Here is a 16,853-nt window from a genome sequence, read left to right on the forward strand (position 1 = left end):
ATCCCAAGAACAGCTGAAAGCATTAATATGGAACTTTCTGGACTACTACTACTACTAATATTTTAACTAAATCAAAAGAGTCTAAGCATATCCAGGTATCAAGTTGAAAATTTTAGTAAAAGTTGAGGGGGATGTAAAACAAAATCAAAAGGCACAAGGTGGATGTATGTTGTTGAAAGGATCAGCAATACCTCTGGAATAGCTGAGGTTATCAAGTTGAAATTTTCAGGTCTACTATTACTACTAATACTATGGAACTAAACCAAGAGAGTTTAAGTGGATCCTAGTTGTCAAATCACATAGATGTAATATCCTAGGAACAGAATAGAGTATTAAGCAGAAACTTTCAGAGAAAGTTTCTGGGGATATAAAACTAAATCACTATTTGCATGCAGGTTGTCAAAATGATGAATCAGAAATTTCTCAGCAATGGCTTTGGGTAATAAGTTGAAACTCTCAGGGCTACTACTACTACCATTACTAGCCTAAATCAAAAGAGTCTAGGCACATACATCTTGTCTGAATGGCATAGATACAATATTTCTGGAAGAGAATAAGGCATTAAGTTGAAAATTTTAAGGAATGTTCAGGGGGATGTAAAACAAAATCAAAAGGTACAAAGTGTGCCCATATTGTCAAATGAACATCTGGACCAATATGATGGGAACATCTAAGAATATTACATTGAAACTCTCAGGACTTTTTTTGGGGATGTTGAACTAAATAAAAATACACTATGTGCATCCAAGATTGCCAAAAGGGTTTATCTGCAATATCTCAGGAACAGTCAAAGGTAATAGGTTAAAATTTTCAGGGCATGTTGAGGGGTATGTTGACCTAAATCAAAAGAAACTATGCACATCCAGGTTCTAAAAAGACATAACTGCAAAATATCTGGAATAGCCAAGGGAATTAAGGTGAAGCTTTCAGGGAATGTTGAACTAGATCAAAACACACTATGTGCATGCAGGTTGTTACAAAGGTGTGTCAGCAATACAGGAATGGCTAAGTGTATAAAGTTACAACTTTCTGTGCTACTACCAATACTGCTACTCAAGGCCGTACCCAGGATTTGTAGGGGGGGGGGGGGGTTAATCAAAGATTTTTTTCGGGGGGGGGGGGGGGGTACACAGAAAAACTCAAAAAAAGCATAAAAAAAATGTTTATATCCATTATTTTACGCTTTTACGAGTCAAACAAACATTTCGAGGCGGGGAGGGGGGTAAAATCCCCCTAATCCCGCCTGGGTATGGCCTTGCTCCTACTACTACTACTACAACTACTGCTTGTGACTGCAACTAATTGCAACTCTGAATACTTGCAACTGCTACTACTACTATAATTGCAAGCATGACTGATGCTGCTTCTTCTGCTACTACTCCTGTTGAATTAAATTGAAAGATTTTAAGTGAATTCAGGTTGTGAAAATGGCAAAGATGCAATATCTTGAGAACTGAATATGGTATTAAGTTAAAACTTTCAGGAAAAGTTGTGGGGGGTGTAACACTAAATCAAAAGACATTATGGGCATCTAGATTGTTAAAATCCTGTTTGCACAATATCCCAGAAAAAGCAAAGGGTATTACATTGGGACTTTCAGAGCTTTTTTGGGGATGTTGAACTAAATGGAAAGACACTATGTGCATCCAAGGTTGCCAAAAGGGCATATCTGCAGTATCTTAGGAACAGCTAAAGGAATTAAGCTAAAATTTTCAGGACATGTTGACCTAAATCAAAAGAAACTATGCACATTCAGGTTATCAAAAGACATAACTGCAACATCTCTGGAATAGCAAAGGGAATGAAGGTAAAACATTCAGGGAATATGAACTAGATCAAAACACACTATGTGCATGCAGGTTGTTAAAAAACATGTCAGCAATACAGGAATGGCTAAGGGTATTAACTTGCAACTTTCAGTGCTACTACCAATACTGATACTATTACTACAACTACTACTTGTGACTGCAACTAATTGCAGCTCTGACTAATTGCAACTGCTACTACTACTAAAATTACAAGCATGACTGATACTGCTTCTTCTGCTACTATTCCTGTTGAATAAAAGCAAAAGACACTATGTGCACCCAAGGTTGTCAAAAGGATGTATCTTGAACATCTTGGGAAAGGCTAAGGGAATTAAGCTGAAACTTTCAGGGCATGCCGAAAAGGATTTATTTGAACATTATCCCCAATACCCATCCATCCAAAGAACTATAATACAAATATTATTAAAATTTTTTGCAAAATTCTCTCCAAAGTGTCAATAGTAAAATAAAATCATAATTCTTGTGGAGAAAAAGCCAAAAATATAGATTTAGAAATAATTTTTATTAACCAATAAAAAGATTATGTCAGTTAAAAAAATAGATTTTAATTAAGAAAAAATTTCCATATAAAAGTTTTCCACAGAAAAGTAAAGAGCTACATTAAACTAAAAACGAGCAGAAATAAAGTCGAATAATATTCAAGCATAATCCAACCACAAATCACAATGAATAAATAAGCAAATGAAACCCAAAGCAACAGAAATTACAAAAAACAAACAAGTGAACTAAAAATGGACAAAAATTGAAGATAATTTGCAAAATAAAATATATTTTAAACAAAAAAATATTAAATAAAACCTTGAATTGCTAATATTATTAGGAATCAAAATCATTACATCCTAAACATTCATTTATTTTCACTAGCTCTTTTCAGTTGTCTTGATTATTATGGTGATTTATTTTTTTATTTTTTGTTGATGGTTTGAAAAATTAAAGCATACTATTCAAATTTCATTAAGTTTTCAATAAAACACAAATAAATCAATAGGCTTTCAGAAGATTTACAGTTAGGGGGGGGGGGGGGCAACTCCCTTTTGTAGTATTTTTTTTTAAGTTTGACTTGAGTATTCATTTTGATTTTTACTTATTTCAGAATTTATCTATTCATCTGTATCAATATCTGTTTTCTCTTTGTTTGATGTGATTGTTTATTTTAATTTTTTTTTCATTTGCGGGTTCATTTATTCTTTGATGGTAATTTCTGGTGGTTTTCAGTTTGAGTTATTACAGGAATTTATTTCTGATCATCCTAAGCTTTAATGTGACTGTTTATCTTTCTTTGAAAAAGTTCTTTTTAAAAAGTTTTTTTTTAATTAATATAGATGAAGCAGTCATTTAGTTCCTCTTACAGTTCACTGTCTTTAAAACTTGCTCATTGGATTATACTCTTTGTTGTTTGTACTCATCCTAACTCTGAAAAAAATACGGTTCCACTTAATTATGGCTTGAGTCTTCTTATCTCTGACTCTAGGTTTTAAGAGCCAATTAATTCTTAGTTTACACGCTTCTTGCCATCTTGGAAAGTAGTTTAGCTACGAAAAATGAAACTTTGAGGAATGAATGCAAGCCTAAAGTATAAGCCAGGAAGGTATTTCTATGTTTCTACATAGACATATTAGATTTATACGTATTATGTTCTCTATATTTCTTTGAGACTGTTTCTGAATCTGTTCTGAGTCATGTATGACTCAGGTCTTCTCTGTTTCTGGACTTGATAAATAAAACACTATTTGGTACAATGGCAGACTTTTTGCGTTCCTAGTATCCATAGACGTATTATTATTAATAGAAGCAAGGCCGTACCCAGAGGGGGGTGTTAGGGGGTTTGACCCCCCCCCACCCCGAAATGTTTGCCTGACTTGTAAAAACATAACAAAAATGGATATAAACAAATTTTTGTATGCATTTTTGAGTTTTTTTTGTATAAACCCCCTCCCCCAAAAATTATTTTTTTAGTAAAACCCCCTCCGAAAAAAGTCCTGGGTACAGCCTTATATAGAAGCCAGACCATATGGGATTTTGAAAGTTCCTTGTGCTTTTTCTTCTTTGCCCCCAGTCAACATTTTAAATTTGAAATTTGATTTCGTTCTAAATGATTATTTCATGAATTTTGTTTCTCAAATGATCTTGAAATTTAGCTTCTTTAATTTTAAAAAAATCAAAAGTGAGAATTTCCGACCAGTATTTTTTTTAGATTTCAGGAAAGATCAGATAAATGTACTATATAAAAGGACAATCCAAAGAATTGATAAGGATCTTGAAGCACGATACTTATTCTTACACACCATAGATCATATCAAAACGAAAATATGAAATAGGAAAAGATTTGTTAATAAGACAGTTAAACAGAAATTGTACCGACAATCAAAGACCAAATATTTCGACTTCACAAAGGAAAAGCTTTATCAGCAGGGGGGGGGGGGGCTTAGATTGAACCAACTTATAAAAGAAAGTGAGAAAACATGACAAATTTAACAAATAAGAGCTATACAAGAACAACCTGAGCACTAAAAAAAAACTCAGACCAATCAATTGGTGTCAGTTCAAGAAAATTTACAACATAGGAGGAGAATTTACTGCTGAACATCCAGAGGGGGTAAAAATTTGTTATTTTTTACATTTTTCTTTGAAAACTCCAGGGCAGTGTCATAAGTGACCAATTTTCAGGTGGGCAAGCCCTTATTATATCAACGGCACCACATGCAATTTACATTAACTGCCATCCTCATAGACTCAAGCTTATGTTGGGTGATTCCATTCAGAACTTGAGATGAATGGCTTCTTTTTTCTCCACTCTTAAAGAGCAGTATTGTTTAATCGTGAATTCAGGAAGCTTTTGGCATAACTGGTCTTCAGCTGGAGAAGTCATCTACTACAAGATGGGCACACTGGAATAGATTGGCGAACAAAGTACTGAATAGATACAACTGAATTTTGGCTCTTTTATCAATTAGCAGAACATTAGTAATGGGGAATCTGCAGCTCGGGCCCACGGATTCATAACCATACGTCAGACATTAGAATTTTGTTTATACTCAATCTAGGAAAAAAAAACTGCACCACGAACTCTATCTGAGCAGTTGCAGAAGTTAGATCTAGTTTTCTCTAGTAGCTACTGGTCTTATTGTAGGTACGCGAGATAAAATTATAGACAAGCAAACTGACGATGATTTAGATGAAACCTTTCATAAAGCAAATTTATTTTCTTGTGAGTGCAGTCTCACTAAAGACCTTTTGCAAAATTCTCAGATTTCTAATTCTTCATGTAAAAGATCAAAGCGTGAACAGCAAATAGCTTGCTACTTATGTGATTTTGTAACCATGTCGACTTTGGGAAAAAGCAATCTTGCTGAAGTGAAAGTATCAACTAAAAATGCTTTCATAAGGGATCATTTTCTTGTGACAGACAGATTGTGCTCCAAGTTTAAAAGTTGCTTTGTAAATGCTCCCTGCAGTTTACCAATACTAGCCAACTAGCTTTTTTGCAAAGAAGCTTACAATGACACAACTCTGTTGGCCTCGCAAATGGATCTTGTGAGATGTACACTCATTAGCTAATACGCCAAAATATTTCTTTGAACTTTGCAATTGTCTGAAAACAATGTCAACAGCGTATTCCAAAGTTTTGAAAATTGTGCAAATCTTCATTACTCTGTCTATCACAACCGATAGTAATGAGATATTCTTTTCTATGCTAAGCCTGATTAAAACGAATTTAAGATCAACAGCAGGCAACAAAAGGCTCAGTGATCTGATGTTGATATTTAGTAAAAAGGCTCTTGTGAAATTGTTTGACTTTATTACTATGGTTAGAAAATATATTTAAACATATAAACTTATTGTGAAAAATTAAAGAATATAACACATAGGCTATGGTTAGGAAAATATTTTTAGAAAAATGAGACCTTCTTGGTTCTCAGTGTTACAAAAAACTGTAAATTAATTTCCAACTTTAAGTTCTCTGTGTAGGCTATTCATTAAACACTTTTAAATTGCTTCTTACTATTATTAGTCAATATTGGGAGAGACATGTGCTGACCACTATGAAGAAATATTGCTCTTCAACAACTGTGAGCCAACCAATCAAGGGGGCCCATAGAGGCTGCTTAGCCCCCCCCCCCTAGTTCAGAATGAAATGACGCCACTGGTCAGTGATCTTTTACCAAAAAGATACCAAAGAGACATCCTTCCTATTGTATAATTTATTTCAGGTGTGTTTTTATTTTTCATTTGGGTCTAATTTAATTTGCTGTAATTTCAATGTTGTAATTAGATCTCAAAGTCCTTAGGGTCTTATTAATGGAAACTTCAAGACTAAATTACATCCTAAATGGCCTGGGAAGAGTTTTGAAATTGTAAATACCCCCCTTATAACTTCCAGCAAAAATACTCAATTTTTTTTAACTTTGAACATTGCTCATATGGATTGATGAACTCTTCAAAACTGCATTAGTAGCTAAAAAAACAAAAACAAAAAACAAACAGCTGATAGAATTAATGACTGAATTTACACCCTAAAATATACCCTTGGAAGATAGTTTTGACTTTTTAACTACCCCCCTCCCTCCCACCACTAAAAATACTCATATTTTTTCAACTTTGAATAACATCCTTTGAGATTTTTGAAACCTTCGAAACTGTATTAGTTTACTGTAAAACTAGCATACAAAGGTATTTTAAAGTACAAGACCCCCTTCCCCCTAAAAAGACAAAATTCTAAGCGTGATTGCAGTTCAGATGCTTTCAACATATCTCCAAAGTCCTTGGAGCTAGATTGATGAAAACTTTTATGACTGAATTTATGTCATTGGAAGATGGTTTTGAATTTGTAATTACTACCCGCTCCCCCAATCACTAATAATAGTCATTTATTAGGTTCATTTAAGGTTTTTTAAATCTTCAAAACTGTATTATTTTATGCCTATTAAAAAACTAGATGATGAAGGCAGTCCAAAGGAAAGTCCAAGAAAAAAAAAAAAAACAAGGCAGTCAAAAAAAAAAAAAAAAAAAAAAAAAAAAAAAAAAAAAACAGCTGATAGAGTTAATGACTAAATTTACACCCTAAAATATGCCCTTGGAAGATAATTTTGACTTTTTATTGGAGCTACATTGATGAAAACTTTTATGACTGAATTTATGCCATGGGAAGATGGTTTTGAATTTGTAATTACTACCCCCTCCCCCAATCACCAATAATTGTCATTTTTTAGGGTCATTTAAGATTTTTGAAATCTGCACAACTGTATCAGTTTATGCCTACTAAAAAACTAGGTGATGAAGGTAGTCAAAATGACAAGACCATTCCCTAGTGGCAACAACTGAATGGAGTGGCAGCCTTGAAATACTCCTCCCTCATCCACACCAAAAAGCCTCAATTTTTTAACAAGAAGGTCCTTTTAGATTTCTTAAATGTTTAACAGCTGCTCTTTCCAATTATAATAATCATTTTTGTAGGAGATGAATTTTATCCCCACCTCTATATACCAATTCAGGGTATATATTTGCACATTAGGGGGGTAGGGGGAAAGTTTAAACTTACCTCCCATTTACATCAGAAACAAAATTTGCCCCCCCCCTTAATGTGCAAATATATGTAAATTTTTACTAAGTCCTATTATTGAACCAAAGTTTATTTTACACTTCGATGCCTTTTTTATGCTCATTCCAAATATAATAGTAATTTTTGTTGGAGAATGAATTTAGCCCCCACCCCTATTTATACAAATCAGGGTATATATTTGCACATTAGGGGGTGGGGGGAAAGTTTAAGCTTACCTCTCATTAACATCAGAAATAAAATTTACCCCACCCCCCTAATGTGCAAATATATACCCTGAATTGTATAAATAGGGGTGAGGGTAAAATTCATTTCTGACAAAAAAAATTATTATATTTGTAAAAAGGATAAAAAAAGGCATCAAGTGGTATATTCACTTTATTTGTAACTCAATAATATGATTTGGTAAGTATTTACCCAAATATATACCCTGAATTGCTATAAACAAGGGTGGGGGGTAAAATTCATTTCCAACAAAATGATTATTATAATTGGAAAGAGCATAAAAAAGGCATCAAGTGGTATATTTGGTAAAATTCTACTTTAGCTGCTTTTTGGCTATCTTGGAAAGGAGTTAGGTTAGGAAATAAAACTTTCAGGGATGGTTCTGCAGGCTAAAGTATGTCATGGGAAGGTATTTTGAAGTACATATCTCTACTCCTTCTCCCTCTAGAGGGTTCTGACCTTTGATGACCAAAAATATGTGTGTTATAAAAGTGAAACCTTGCAAAATAGATCTTATGCTTAAATGAAGTACAAAAAAAGGTATAAATATCTACCAAATTATATTATTTACTTAGGCCTACGATTAAAGTCAATATATCACTAGATGCCTTTTCTTATGCTTATTAAGAATATGGTAATCATTTCTTTCGGAATTTGATTTCAGCCTCCTCCCCCCCTATACATACCCATTTAGGGTATATATTTCTACAACCTAACTTAAAAAAACCCTGAATTGAAATTTATAGGGGGGGGGGGCTGAAAATCAATTCCGATATAAATTAAGGTTAAATTCTTGATAAGCTTAAAAAAAGGTATTAAATAGTTCATTAACTTTAGTAATAAAAAAATAATATTATCTTGTAGATCTTTACCCAAAAAAATTGTTTTCTGCTTCACTACTTTACTCAATCCCAATTTATACAGTTTTAAAGATATGCAAACTCATTTCCAAAATTTTGAAAAAAAACATTGATATGGCTTAAAATTCTACTCAAATAACTGGAATTGTATTTCCAGAACTAAAGCCAGAGAAAAAGAAACCAATAACTGAAAATAAAGGAAAAATGCTGTTTTGTAAAAATTTCAATAGGCATAGGTAGCCTAGGGGTATTTATTTAGCCTTGGCCCCCTCATAAGGAGACATGTTACAAAAACAATTCTTACTTTAAAATATGTATAATGATCCTAGTTCTTATATTATCCAAGGGGAGAACCTTTATCATCAAGTCTTTCCTCTAAAAATCTTTAAAAGAGAAAAACTTTCCTAATATCTCCACACTCTTAATTCAATGCTTAAGTCTTTTGAAATTGCTACTGGAAATTGCTGCCAAATAAGTTGTTTTATAGATAGCATTTAGCACATGTTTAACAGGTGTGTCAAAAAACGTGTTTAAAGAAAAAGTAGTGGTATATTGAGATTATAGAAATTGTGAATTCTGTTATAAATCATGCCATTAATTTCTTTTCATATTTCATTTCTTTTCATAACCTAACCTAACCACTGCTATTAATATTTTGTATTTACGCCACTGCTATTTGCCCTTCGCCACTGCTATTCGCCCTTCGCCACTGCTATTAATATTTTGTATTTACGCCACTGCTATTCGCCACTGCTATTTGCCCTTCGCCACTGCTAGTTAAAAAAAAAAAAAATAATAAAAAGACCAGCATGAACGCTATCTATAAAAGAACTTATTAGGCAGCAATTTAAAGCAGCAATTTAAAAAGACTTCAGCATTGAATTGAAAACGTGGTGATATTTGGAAACTTTTTCTCTTTTGAAGATTTTTAGAGGAAAGACTTGATGATAAAGGTTCTCCCCTTGGATAATATAAGAACTAGGATCATTATGCATATTTTAAAGTAAGAATTGTTTTCTTAACATGTCTCCTTATGAGGGGGCTAACGCTAAATAATTACCAGCCTAGGCTATAGACCTGTTATGACTGCAAATTTCAGGATCCTCTAGAGGGAGAAGCAGTGGAGGTAGGAACTTCAAAATCCCTTCCCAGGACATATTTTAACCTGTAGACCCATCCCTGAAACTTTTATTTTTCTAACCTAACCCCTTTCCAAGATACCTAAAAGTAGCTAAAGTAGAATTTTACTGTATATTCACTTTATTTGTAAGTCAATAATATGATTTGGTAAAAATTTACCCAAATATATACCCTGAATTCCCATTAACAGGGGTGGGGATAAAATTCATTTCTGACAAATATAATTATTATATTTGGAAAGAGCACAAAATGCAGTAAATATATACCAAATCATATTATTGATTTTCAAATAAAGTGAATATACCATTTGATGCCTTTTTTTATGCTGATTACAAATATAACAAACATTTCTATCAGAAATGAATTTAAGCCCCCCCTATATATGTCATTTCAGGATATATATTTGCACATATGGGGGTTAGGTTAGGGGGGAGGGGCTGAAAATCATTTCCAATAGAAATGATTATTATATTTGTTATCAGCATAAAAAAAGGCATCAAATGGTGTATTCACTTTATTCCTAACTCAATAATATGATTTGGTATAAATTTATCAAAAAGACATCAAGTGGTATATTCACTTTAGGTTATTTGTAAGTCAATAGGCCTAATATGATTTGGTAAAAATTTACTGGCTATCTTACCCTAGCTGAGGTAAGAACTATGCTATTACTTTTATAAACAAGTTTCCTTTGGAAGTGGTTAGCCGCTAAAGTTTAAATTTCTGCTCTATCATATTTACCTAGACTAGAATGACAAAAATAATTATGCGTTTCGACTGTAGGCCTTTTCTGGTTGGAAAGACGTTAACTTAGGGCAGATTTTCAAAATCGTTTGCTAACAAATACAGCGCTAGCAAATGCAATTTTGTGAGAAGACAAGAACTTGAAAAAAAATGCTAATCCAGTTCGCCAGTGCGAAGTGTTTCATTGATCAGGGTTGCAATTCCTCATGATTTATCACTATTTCTAGTGATTTTTACGTTGCCTAGTGATTTTCTTCTAGCTACGGTATAGCGTGTAGATTTGTGATTCAATTGAATAAATTATATAAGAAGCTAATTAATAAAACACGCAAAATAGTGATTCACTACAGTTCCTAATATGCTACAGATTAGCATTTATGCAAATATACCACCTTTGAAACTTCCGAATTCCCCCCATATGTCCATATCAGATATAGACACCTATATATACCAATTCAGGGTATATATTTCCACATTAGGGGAGGGGGGGGGGAAAGTTTAAACTTACCTCTCATTTACATCAGAAATAAAATTTACCCCCCCCCCCCTAATGTGCAAATATATACCCTGAATTCCCTGAGACACCATAGAAATATTTTGATAGACCGAGGGCCCCCCATTGGGACTTGCTCATTGTCTTGGGTATTTTTTTATTTCTCAATGGCTACTGGCCTAATTTGGTTTTTGTGTGTTTTCCCTTTTAATTAGATTCTTTGAATCTTATTGAACGCCACGACGAATATGTCATCTATTATTTCAATTATTATGCAAGGGTTCTGAAACGCCCCATCCATTTCGTTTCTACCAGATTTCTACTTCTATTGATGAATAACCATGAAGACCAGCGTCCAGCCAGCGACTTGCGAAGTTTTTAACTCATGATTAGGCCCGAATCTGTTTTAAATTAAAGCTGAGATTTGAGAAAGACTGATGAAAACATTAATGTTTACAGTCAAAACTGATCTCACCGGCGGTAGAGGAAAAAATCATCGGCGGCGCACAGCCGCTACTATTTCTGGCTCTGCCGCCATTGGATTTCCCTTATCGCCACAACGGCGGGGTCTATTTTTTATCTTTACTTCTTCTAATCGAAACTCCAACAATTCTCCAAATTCAGTTATTTGTAATTTTAACACCAAACAAGCAGAGATGACGTCCTATTCTTTAAGTTTTTGGATTTATATGCTAATATGCCAAACCGTTTGTGGTAACCAACTGTAAGATGGGAGTGACATTGCTCAATCGTAACCGAAACTCTAGAAGCGGAATTTTGATATCAATCGATAAATCATCGGATTATTATGTTGATTCCAAATATATAAGATTCATTAAGCTCCGTTTTTCCCATAAAAGGCTAAGGAACTGCGAGAATTTTCCTGGGTTCCAAAGTAGGAGGAAAAATCCACTAAAAGTAAAAGAAGTCTAATTAAAATCAAACCATTAGATTCGGCGTATCAGAGAACCCTACTAAAGAGGTTTCAAGCCCCCATCTGCAAAAGTGTTGGACTTTGTATTATTTGCCAGAAGAAAAATCACGGATGCGTTTTAATTTTTTTCCCTGGGACAACCATATCGAACCAACGGTCATAGAACATCGGAAGAGGGCTCATTTGAACAGAAATTAAAATTTATGGTGTCCCTTTTATTTGACCAAAAAGATCAGACGGTTACTAGCCCTCCTCCCATCTCCCTTTTCCCAAAAAAAAAATGTTCGATCAAAAGTTTGAGATAGACATTTAGTTTAGCATAGTTAAAAAGTTGAAAAACTATACCTTTAGATTTAATACGACCCAAGCAGCCCCTGAGGAAAGGTCTGGGGACGAAAGTATGCAAGGGATAATAAGGATAATGTACGATCTATGAAAAACAGTTTCATAACCCCAAAGACAAATAAAGGATCACAGAATGCATTGGACTTGTACAACTTGGGCTGTAAATTTGCACATAGGGGTGGGGGTAAGGTTATGTTAAGTTAGATCATGTTACTTCATCCACACACCCCCCTAATGTGCAAATAGATAGTCCAAATTATATGATTATATAAACTAAATTTTATATTTTCATCATATTTTGGTATATTTCATTAGGACTAACATAACTTTATTTCTTAAGTGTGTTCCGTGTAATTAACAAGTACCTCTTTTTTTTATTAAAGAAGCAATAAGACCGATGCTTATCGAAATTTGTGAAGGGTGGGACAATTTTTTTTCGATGAAAATATAAAAAGGTCTTTTTCAAAATTGTCCTAGTGTCCCAGCAATCATAGTAGATCAAATAGAGTAAAAAGGAAATAGTTTCTATATTTTTTGGGGAAAAAACTGGGGCTTTGAATCGACAAGAAAAATAAATAAAAAAGAGACAAATATTTCGAATATATCACCAATAACCAATTTTCAGTGATCAGGATATAAGCTAAGGGTACCAATTCTGGAAAATACAGGAAGCAAGCAGGGATTTTGTTTCATTCTCTATATAAAGATGTAAAAAAGCATTTTTCAAAATTTCAAGGGTGATTATCGTTTGAGAAAAAACAAAACGTGAATATAAAGGTATTTTTCCATGTCTAGGGGGGGGGGGCAGTTTTAATCCCGTTTTTTAGGTGTGCCGGTGTAGAACATGGTAAAGAAACAAAACAATTATTAATTACAATGATAAAGAGTATTATAATTCTAGTGATTTCTAGTCAATAATCTAGTGATTTATGTGCTAATTTAGTGATTTTTTTATGAATCAAGTGATTATTTTTTCCAACGGGTGGCAACCCTGACCGTGATTTTTGGCGCTAAATTCAATTAGGCTCACGAGTTTAATAAACCTTGCTAAACAATTACTGAGACCGATTATAAACAGTGATTTATGCATAATAACTTGATTATGATAATGGAAGCCTGGTCAACTTTAACATGACTTGCTTTCACTCATTACTCGCGACTATCCTTTATAATTTTCAGTAGCCTGTCTTATAAGCTAGCTTTGCTTTCCATTGTTTTTTCATAGCTGACATATTTTTTTTTGCCACCAAGACACGGCCTCTGGCAAGAAAAAGCTTTGAATTATCCCACGTTCTTCTAGTTTGAAATGGATAACGCTTAAAGCAATAGCTGCAATCACCTGCAGCCCACTAAAGAGAGAACTATAAGCCACAATAGCTTAAGCTTTAAGAAAACATTTTGAAAAAATGTCTAGCCACAAAAAATTGCCATTGGAAGCTGATTTAGGAATGATAATTTGTTTTTTACATTAATCTTAATCGTAAGAGTTCATTGCGAAAACAAATTTATATGAATTTTGAAATAGAAGCTATGCCCTTCAAAATAGTGTTTAATCGAAATGAAAAATGTACCATTGGAATTGCCATGGTCAAAAATATTACATAAGAGAATTAAAGCCCCTCCCCCTGACAACGAGGAAAATCACTTCTGCATGAAAGCACTGTCGTGTCTCCTTGTTTTTCCCAAAAATGATGGTATCGGAGCAGTGGTCATAGAATTTTGGAAAAGGGCTTATTTAGGAAGAATTTACTATATACAGTGCTCGTTTTAAGTGGCAAACGAGATTTGTACTACTGCAAAGTGGCGTTTTCTGTCATTTTGTGCCATAAACATCAGTTTTTCTTACAAAGGAGGATCAAAATACAAGAGAAAGGAGTTTCTAAGTTAACCAGTAGGTTTTCATGGTCTAAAAACCTAAACAGAAGGTTTAGAGCGCCATCTTGTCTTGAAAACACATAGAAAAATGGCCTTTTCTGCCATATGTGACACAGAACTTTCGTGTTTTCCTAAAGAGGTTCAAAATACCAAGAAAGGCTAATTCTAAAATAGCCAATGGATTATAATGGTCTAAAACCCCTAACAGGAGGTTCCCAGCCCTCCCCCGCCACTTCAATAAAAACGGCTCTACAGTGTGCGGATTAAGTCTTACATACGAAGTGTAGGCTGCAGATGCTTCCGTCTTTATTCAAAAACCGACATCTGATAGTGACGGGAGTGCTGTTGTGAGCTAGGTTGCTGATCAATCATCATCAGACCTTTTAGTAATTAAACAGATCGTAACACAGCAAAGTCGGATTTTCCTCCATTTCGTGCCACAAAGCATAAATTTTTGCACAAAGAGTGCCAAATGCTGGGAATTCAAATTCTAAAATAGCCAATCAGTCCGAAATGATCAAAAGTCTCATGTGTAGTTTCAGCCCCCGTCTTGAAAAAAGAAGAAACTGTGTTTTTGAACGGTTATTATTAGACCCCGGCGCCGCACCGATGAGGGAAGACCGGCAGCGTCGGGGCCAAAAACAGTGCGCCACGCCACGCCGCCGGCAAGATGTCGGCGATGTGCCGCCTGTAAGATGTCGGTGGTGCGCTGCCGGTGCGATAAATGTTGACCGCAAACATTAATGTTTTCATCCGTCTTTCTCAAATCATAGTTTGAATTTACAACAGATTCGAGCCTATTCATGAGTTCAAAACTTCACAAGTCGCTGGCTGGAAACTGGTCTTTTTTGTTATTCATCAAGAGAGGTAGAAATCTGGTGGAAACGAAATGGCTGTGGTGTTTCAGAACCCTTGCATAATAGTTCAAGTATCTATTAGCTATGTATTCTTAACATCAATAATTATCAAAATTGGTAGTGTTTTTTCATAGAGCATTGCTGTATACAAAACTTCAAATACCGTATCACGAAATTCGTCATTTATCTGGGTAAAAACTTTGAATATAAGTTTGGACTTAGAAGCTTAATTTTTTCATAATGCCCTTTGCCTATATCTGTTTTATCACCTTTAAAACAGTTGAAATGGGTGACTGTAATATTGATTGTTTTTTTTTGCTCTTTGGATTCCTAAAAAGCCTTCCTTGTATTAAAAACTGGTTTTTAATAACAATAAAAAAAAAAAAAATACATTTTTAAGTTTTTTTTTGGCTTATTTATAGAATATGTCATGTAGGCTAAGGCTGAACTGCTGCTTTTTTTTATTACTTTTGGCTGCTCTTTTGGATAATATTCGTTTTTTTCTTTTGGAGGTTCATTCCAAGTTATAAACTCATAAATACATAATATCAGCTAAATTATAAACTACATCTAAAAGGAGTAAATTTATCAAACTAAAAAATACATGATGAACACTTCACATGAGAACACTTCTAGTACAATGAAACAAAAAACACTTAAGAGTTTATTCGGTATGAAGAAACATGAAGTGCCAGCTATTTTCTTAGGTAAAAAACGAAAGCTCATCCGTTTTAAATTTAATTAAATGAAATAATATGCAGACTGAAGTAGCTACAAAAAGATGTTGAGATTTTCTTCCTAGTTCATCACTTTTAATCCAAGCAAAATGTTAGGAGACTTAGTATCAGTTATTGAGTTGAAGCTTTGATTTCCAAATGCTCACAAAAATTATCGAATTCAAGAAAGTCGCAACAATAAGTCACCTGTGGTTAAAATACTCAAAGACTCCTCTTTGATCCCCTCCCAGGCTCATAGCTTCTGCTATTGTCATATCAATGGAAGTCTCCAAAGAGTTTCTTCTTAAAATAGCTTTCAAGCGTAGTTAATGGTATTTAGCCTTTTTTGCTTTTCTTCAAAGCTTTGAAAAAACTGTTATAATATTCCAAATGTTACTTTGTTATATTTGTGCATATTTTTGGTCATCATTTGTGGGATGATCGAATTTTTTAAGCCACTGTAGATACGTAAGAACGTTGCAACATCTAGTTCCCTGAGGTCATAAGACTGTCAAAGATTCCTCCTTGAACCTCCCAAGTTCAAAGCTTTTATTATGACCTGACCTCTTAATGTAACTTGGGCACTGGACCAAGGGCGCCATTGTCACTCGAGCGCAGCGTTAGGTGGGGATGTCGATACCGCTTTCGTCACACCAATTCGTTTCAGTGTGAATCTGCCTGGTACTTAGGAATGAATGTTTTCATAGTAAACTCGTTTCATCAATAAGAAAAAAAAACAGGTTGGACGTATGTGTTCCTTTCCCTTTGGACGACAAAACTATACAAGTGCTGCATCAAGTACAAGTCACGAGAATCTTGTAAATTTTTGTCAACTTTTCAACTTTTTGGCATCCCTGCTTTCAAAAAAAGAAAAAAAATCAAGGTAATATCACCTAAATATAATAACTCCCTATACTTCCTCTTTCTGGATACCATATTGATAGGATACCGTCTCTGCTTTAAAAAAATAATAACTTATTGGCATCCCTGCTTTCAAAAAAAAATTCGAGGTATTATAATTTAAATGTGATAGCTCGCTACTCCAATCCCCCCCCTTGATACCACCTTGATAGGATACCGTGTCTGCTTTAAATTAAAAAAAATTACTTTTTGGCATCCCTAGTTTCAACAATTTGAGATATTATCGTTTAAATATAATACCTCCCTACCCCCCCCCCCCTTTGGATACCACCTTGATAGAATACTGTCTCAGCTTTACATTAAAAAAATAATTTACTTAATAATTAACTAGGTCACTATATGGTTCAAACAAACATG

General features: G+C 34.1%; 1 protein-coding gene across 1 annotated transcript in view; it reads right to left on the reverse strand.

Moving 5' to 3' along the window:
* Positions 1-10,455, reverse strand: part of LOC148953243 (uncharacterized) — a 39,851-nt gene extending 29,396 nt beyond the window's left edge. The window contains exon 1 of the mRNA XM_089087587.1: positions 10,353-10,455. The gene's annotated coding sequence lies outside the window, so the exon portion shown is untranslated. The remainder of the gene's footprint in view (positions 1-10,352) is intronic.
* Positions 10,456-16,853: the final 6,398 nt, after the last annotated feature.

The sequence above is a fragment of the Artemia sp. Qi Xiang Cuo genome, chromosome 4 (assembly GCF_049724085.1).
Source record: "Artemia sp. Qi Xiang Cuo chromosome 4, ASM4972408v1, whole genome shotgun sequence".
In the NCBI taxonomy this organism is placed as follows: domain Eukaryota; kingdom Metazoa; phylum Arthropoda; class Branchiopoda; order Anostraca; family Artemiidae; genus Artemia; species Artemia sp. Qi Xiang Cuo.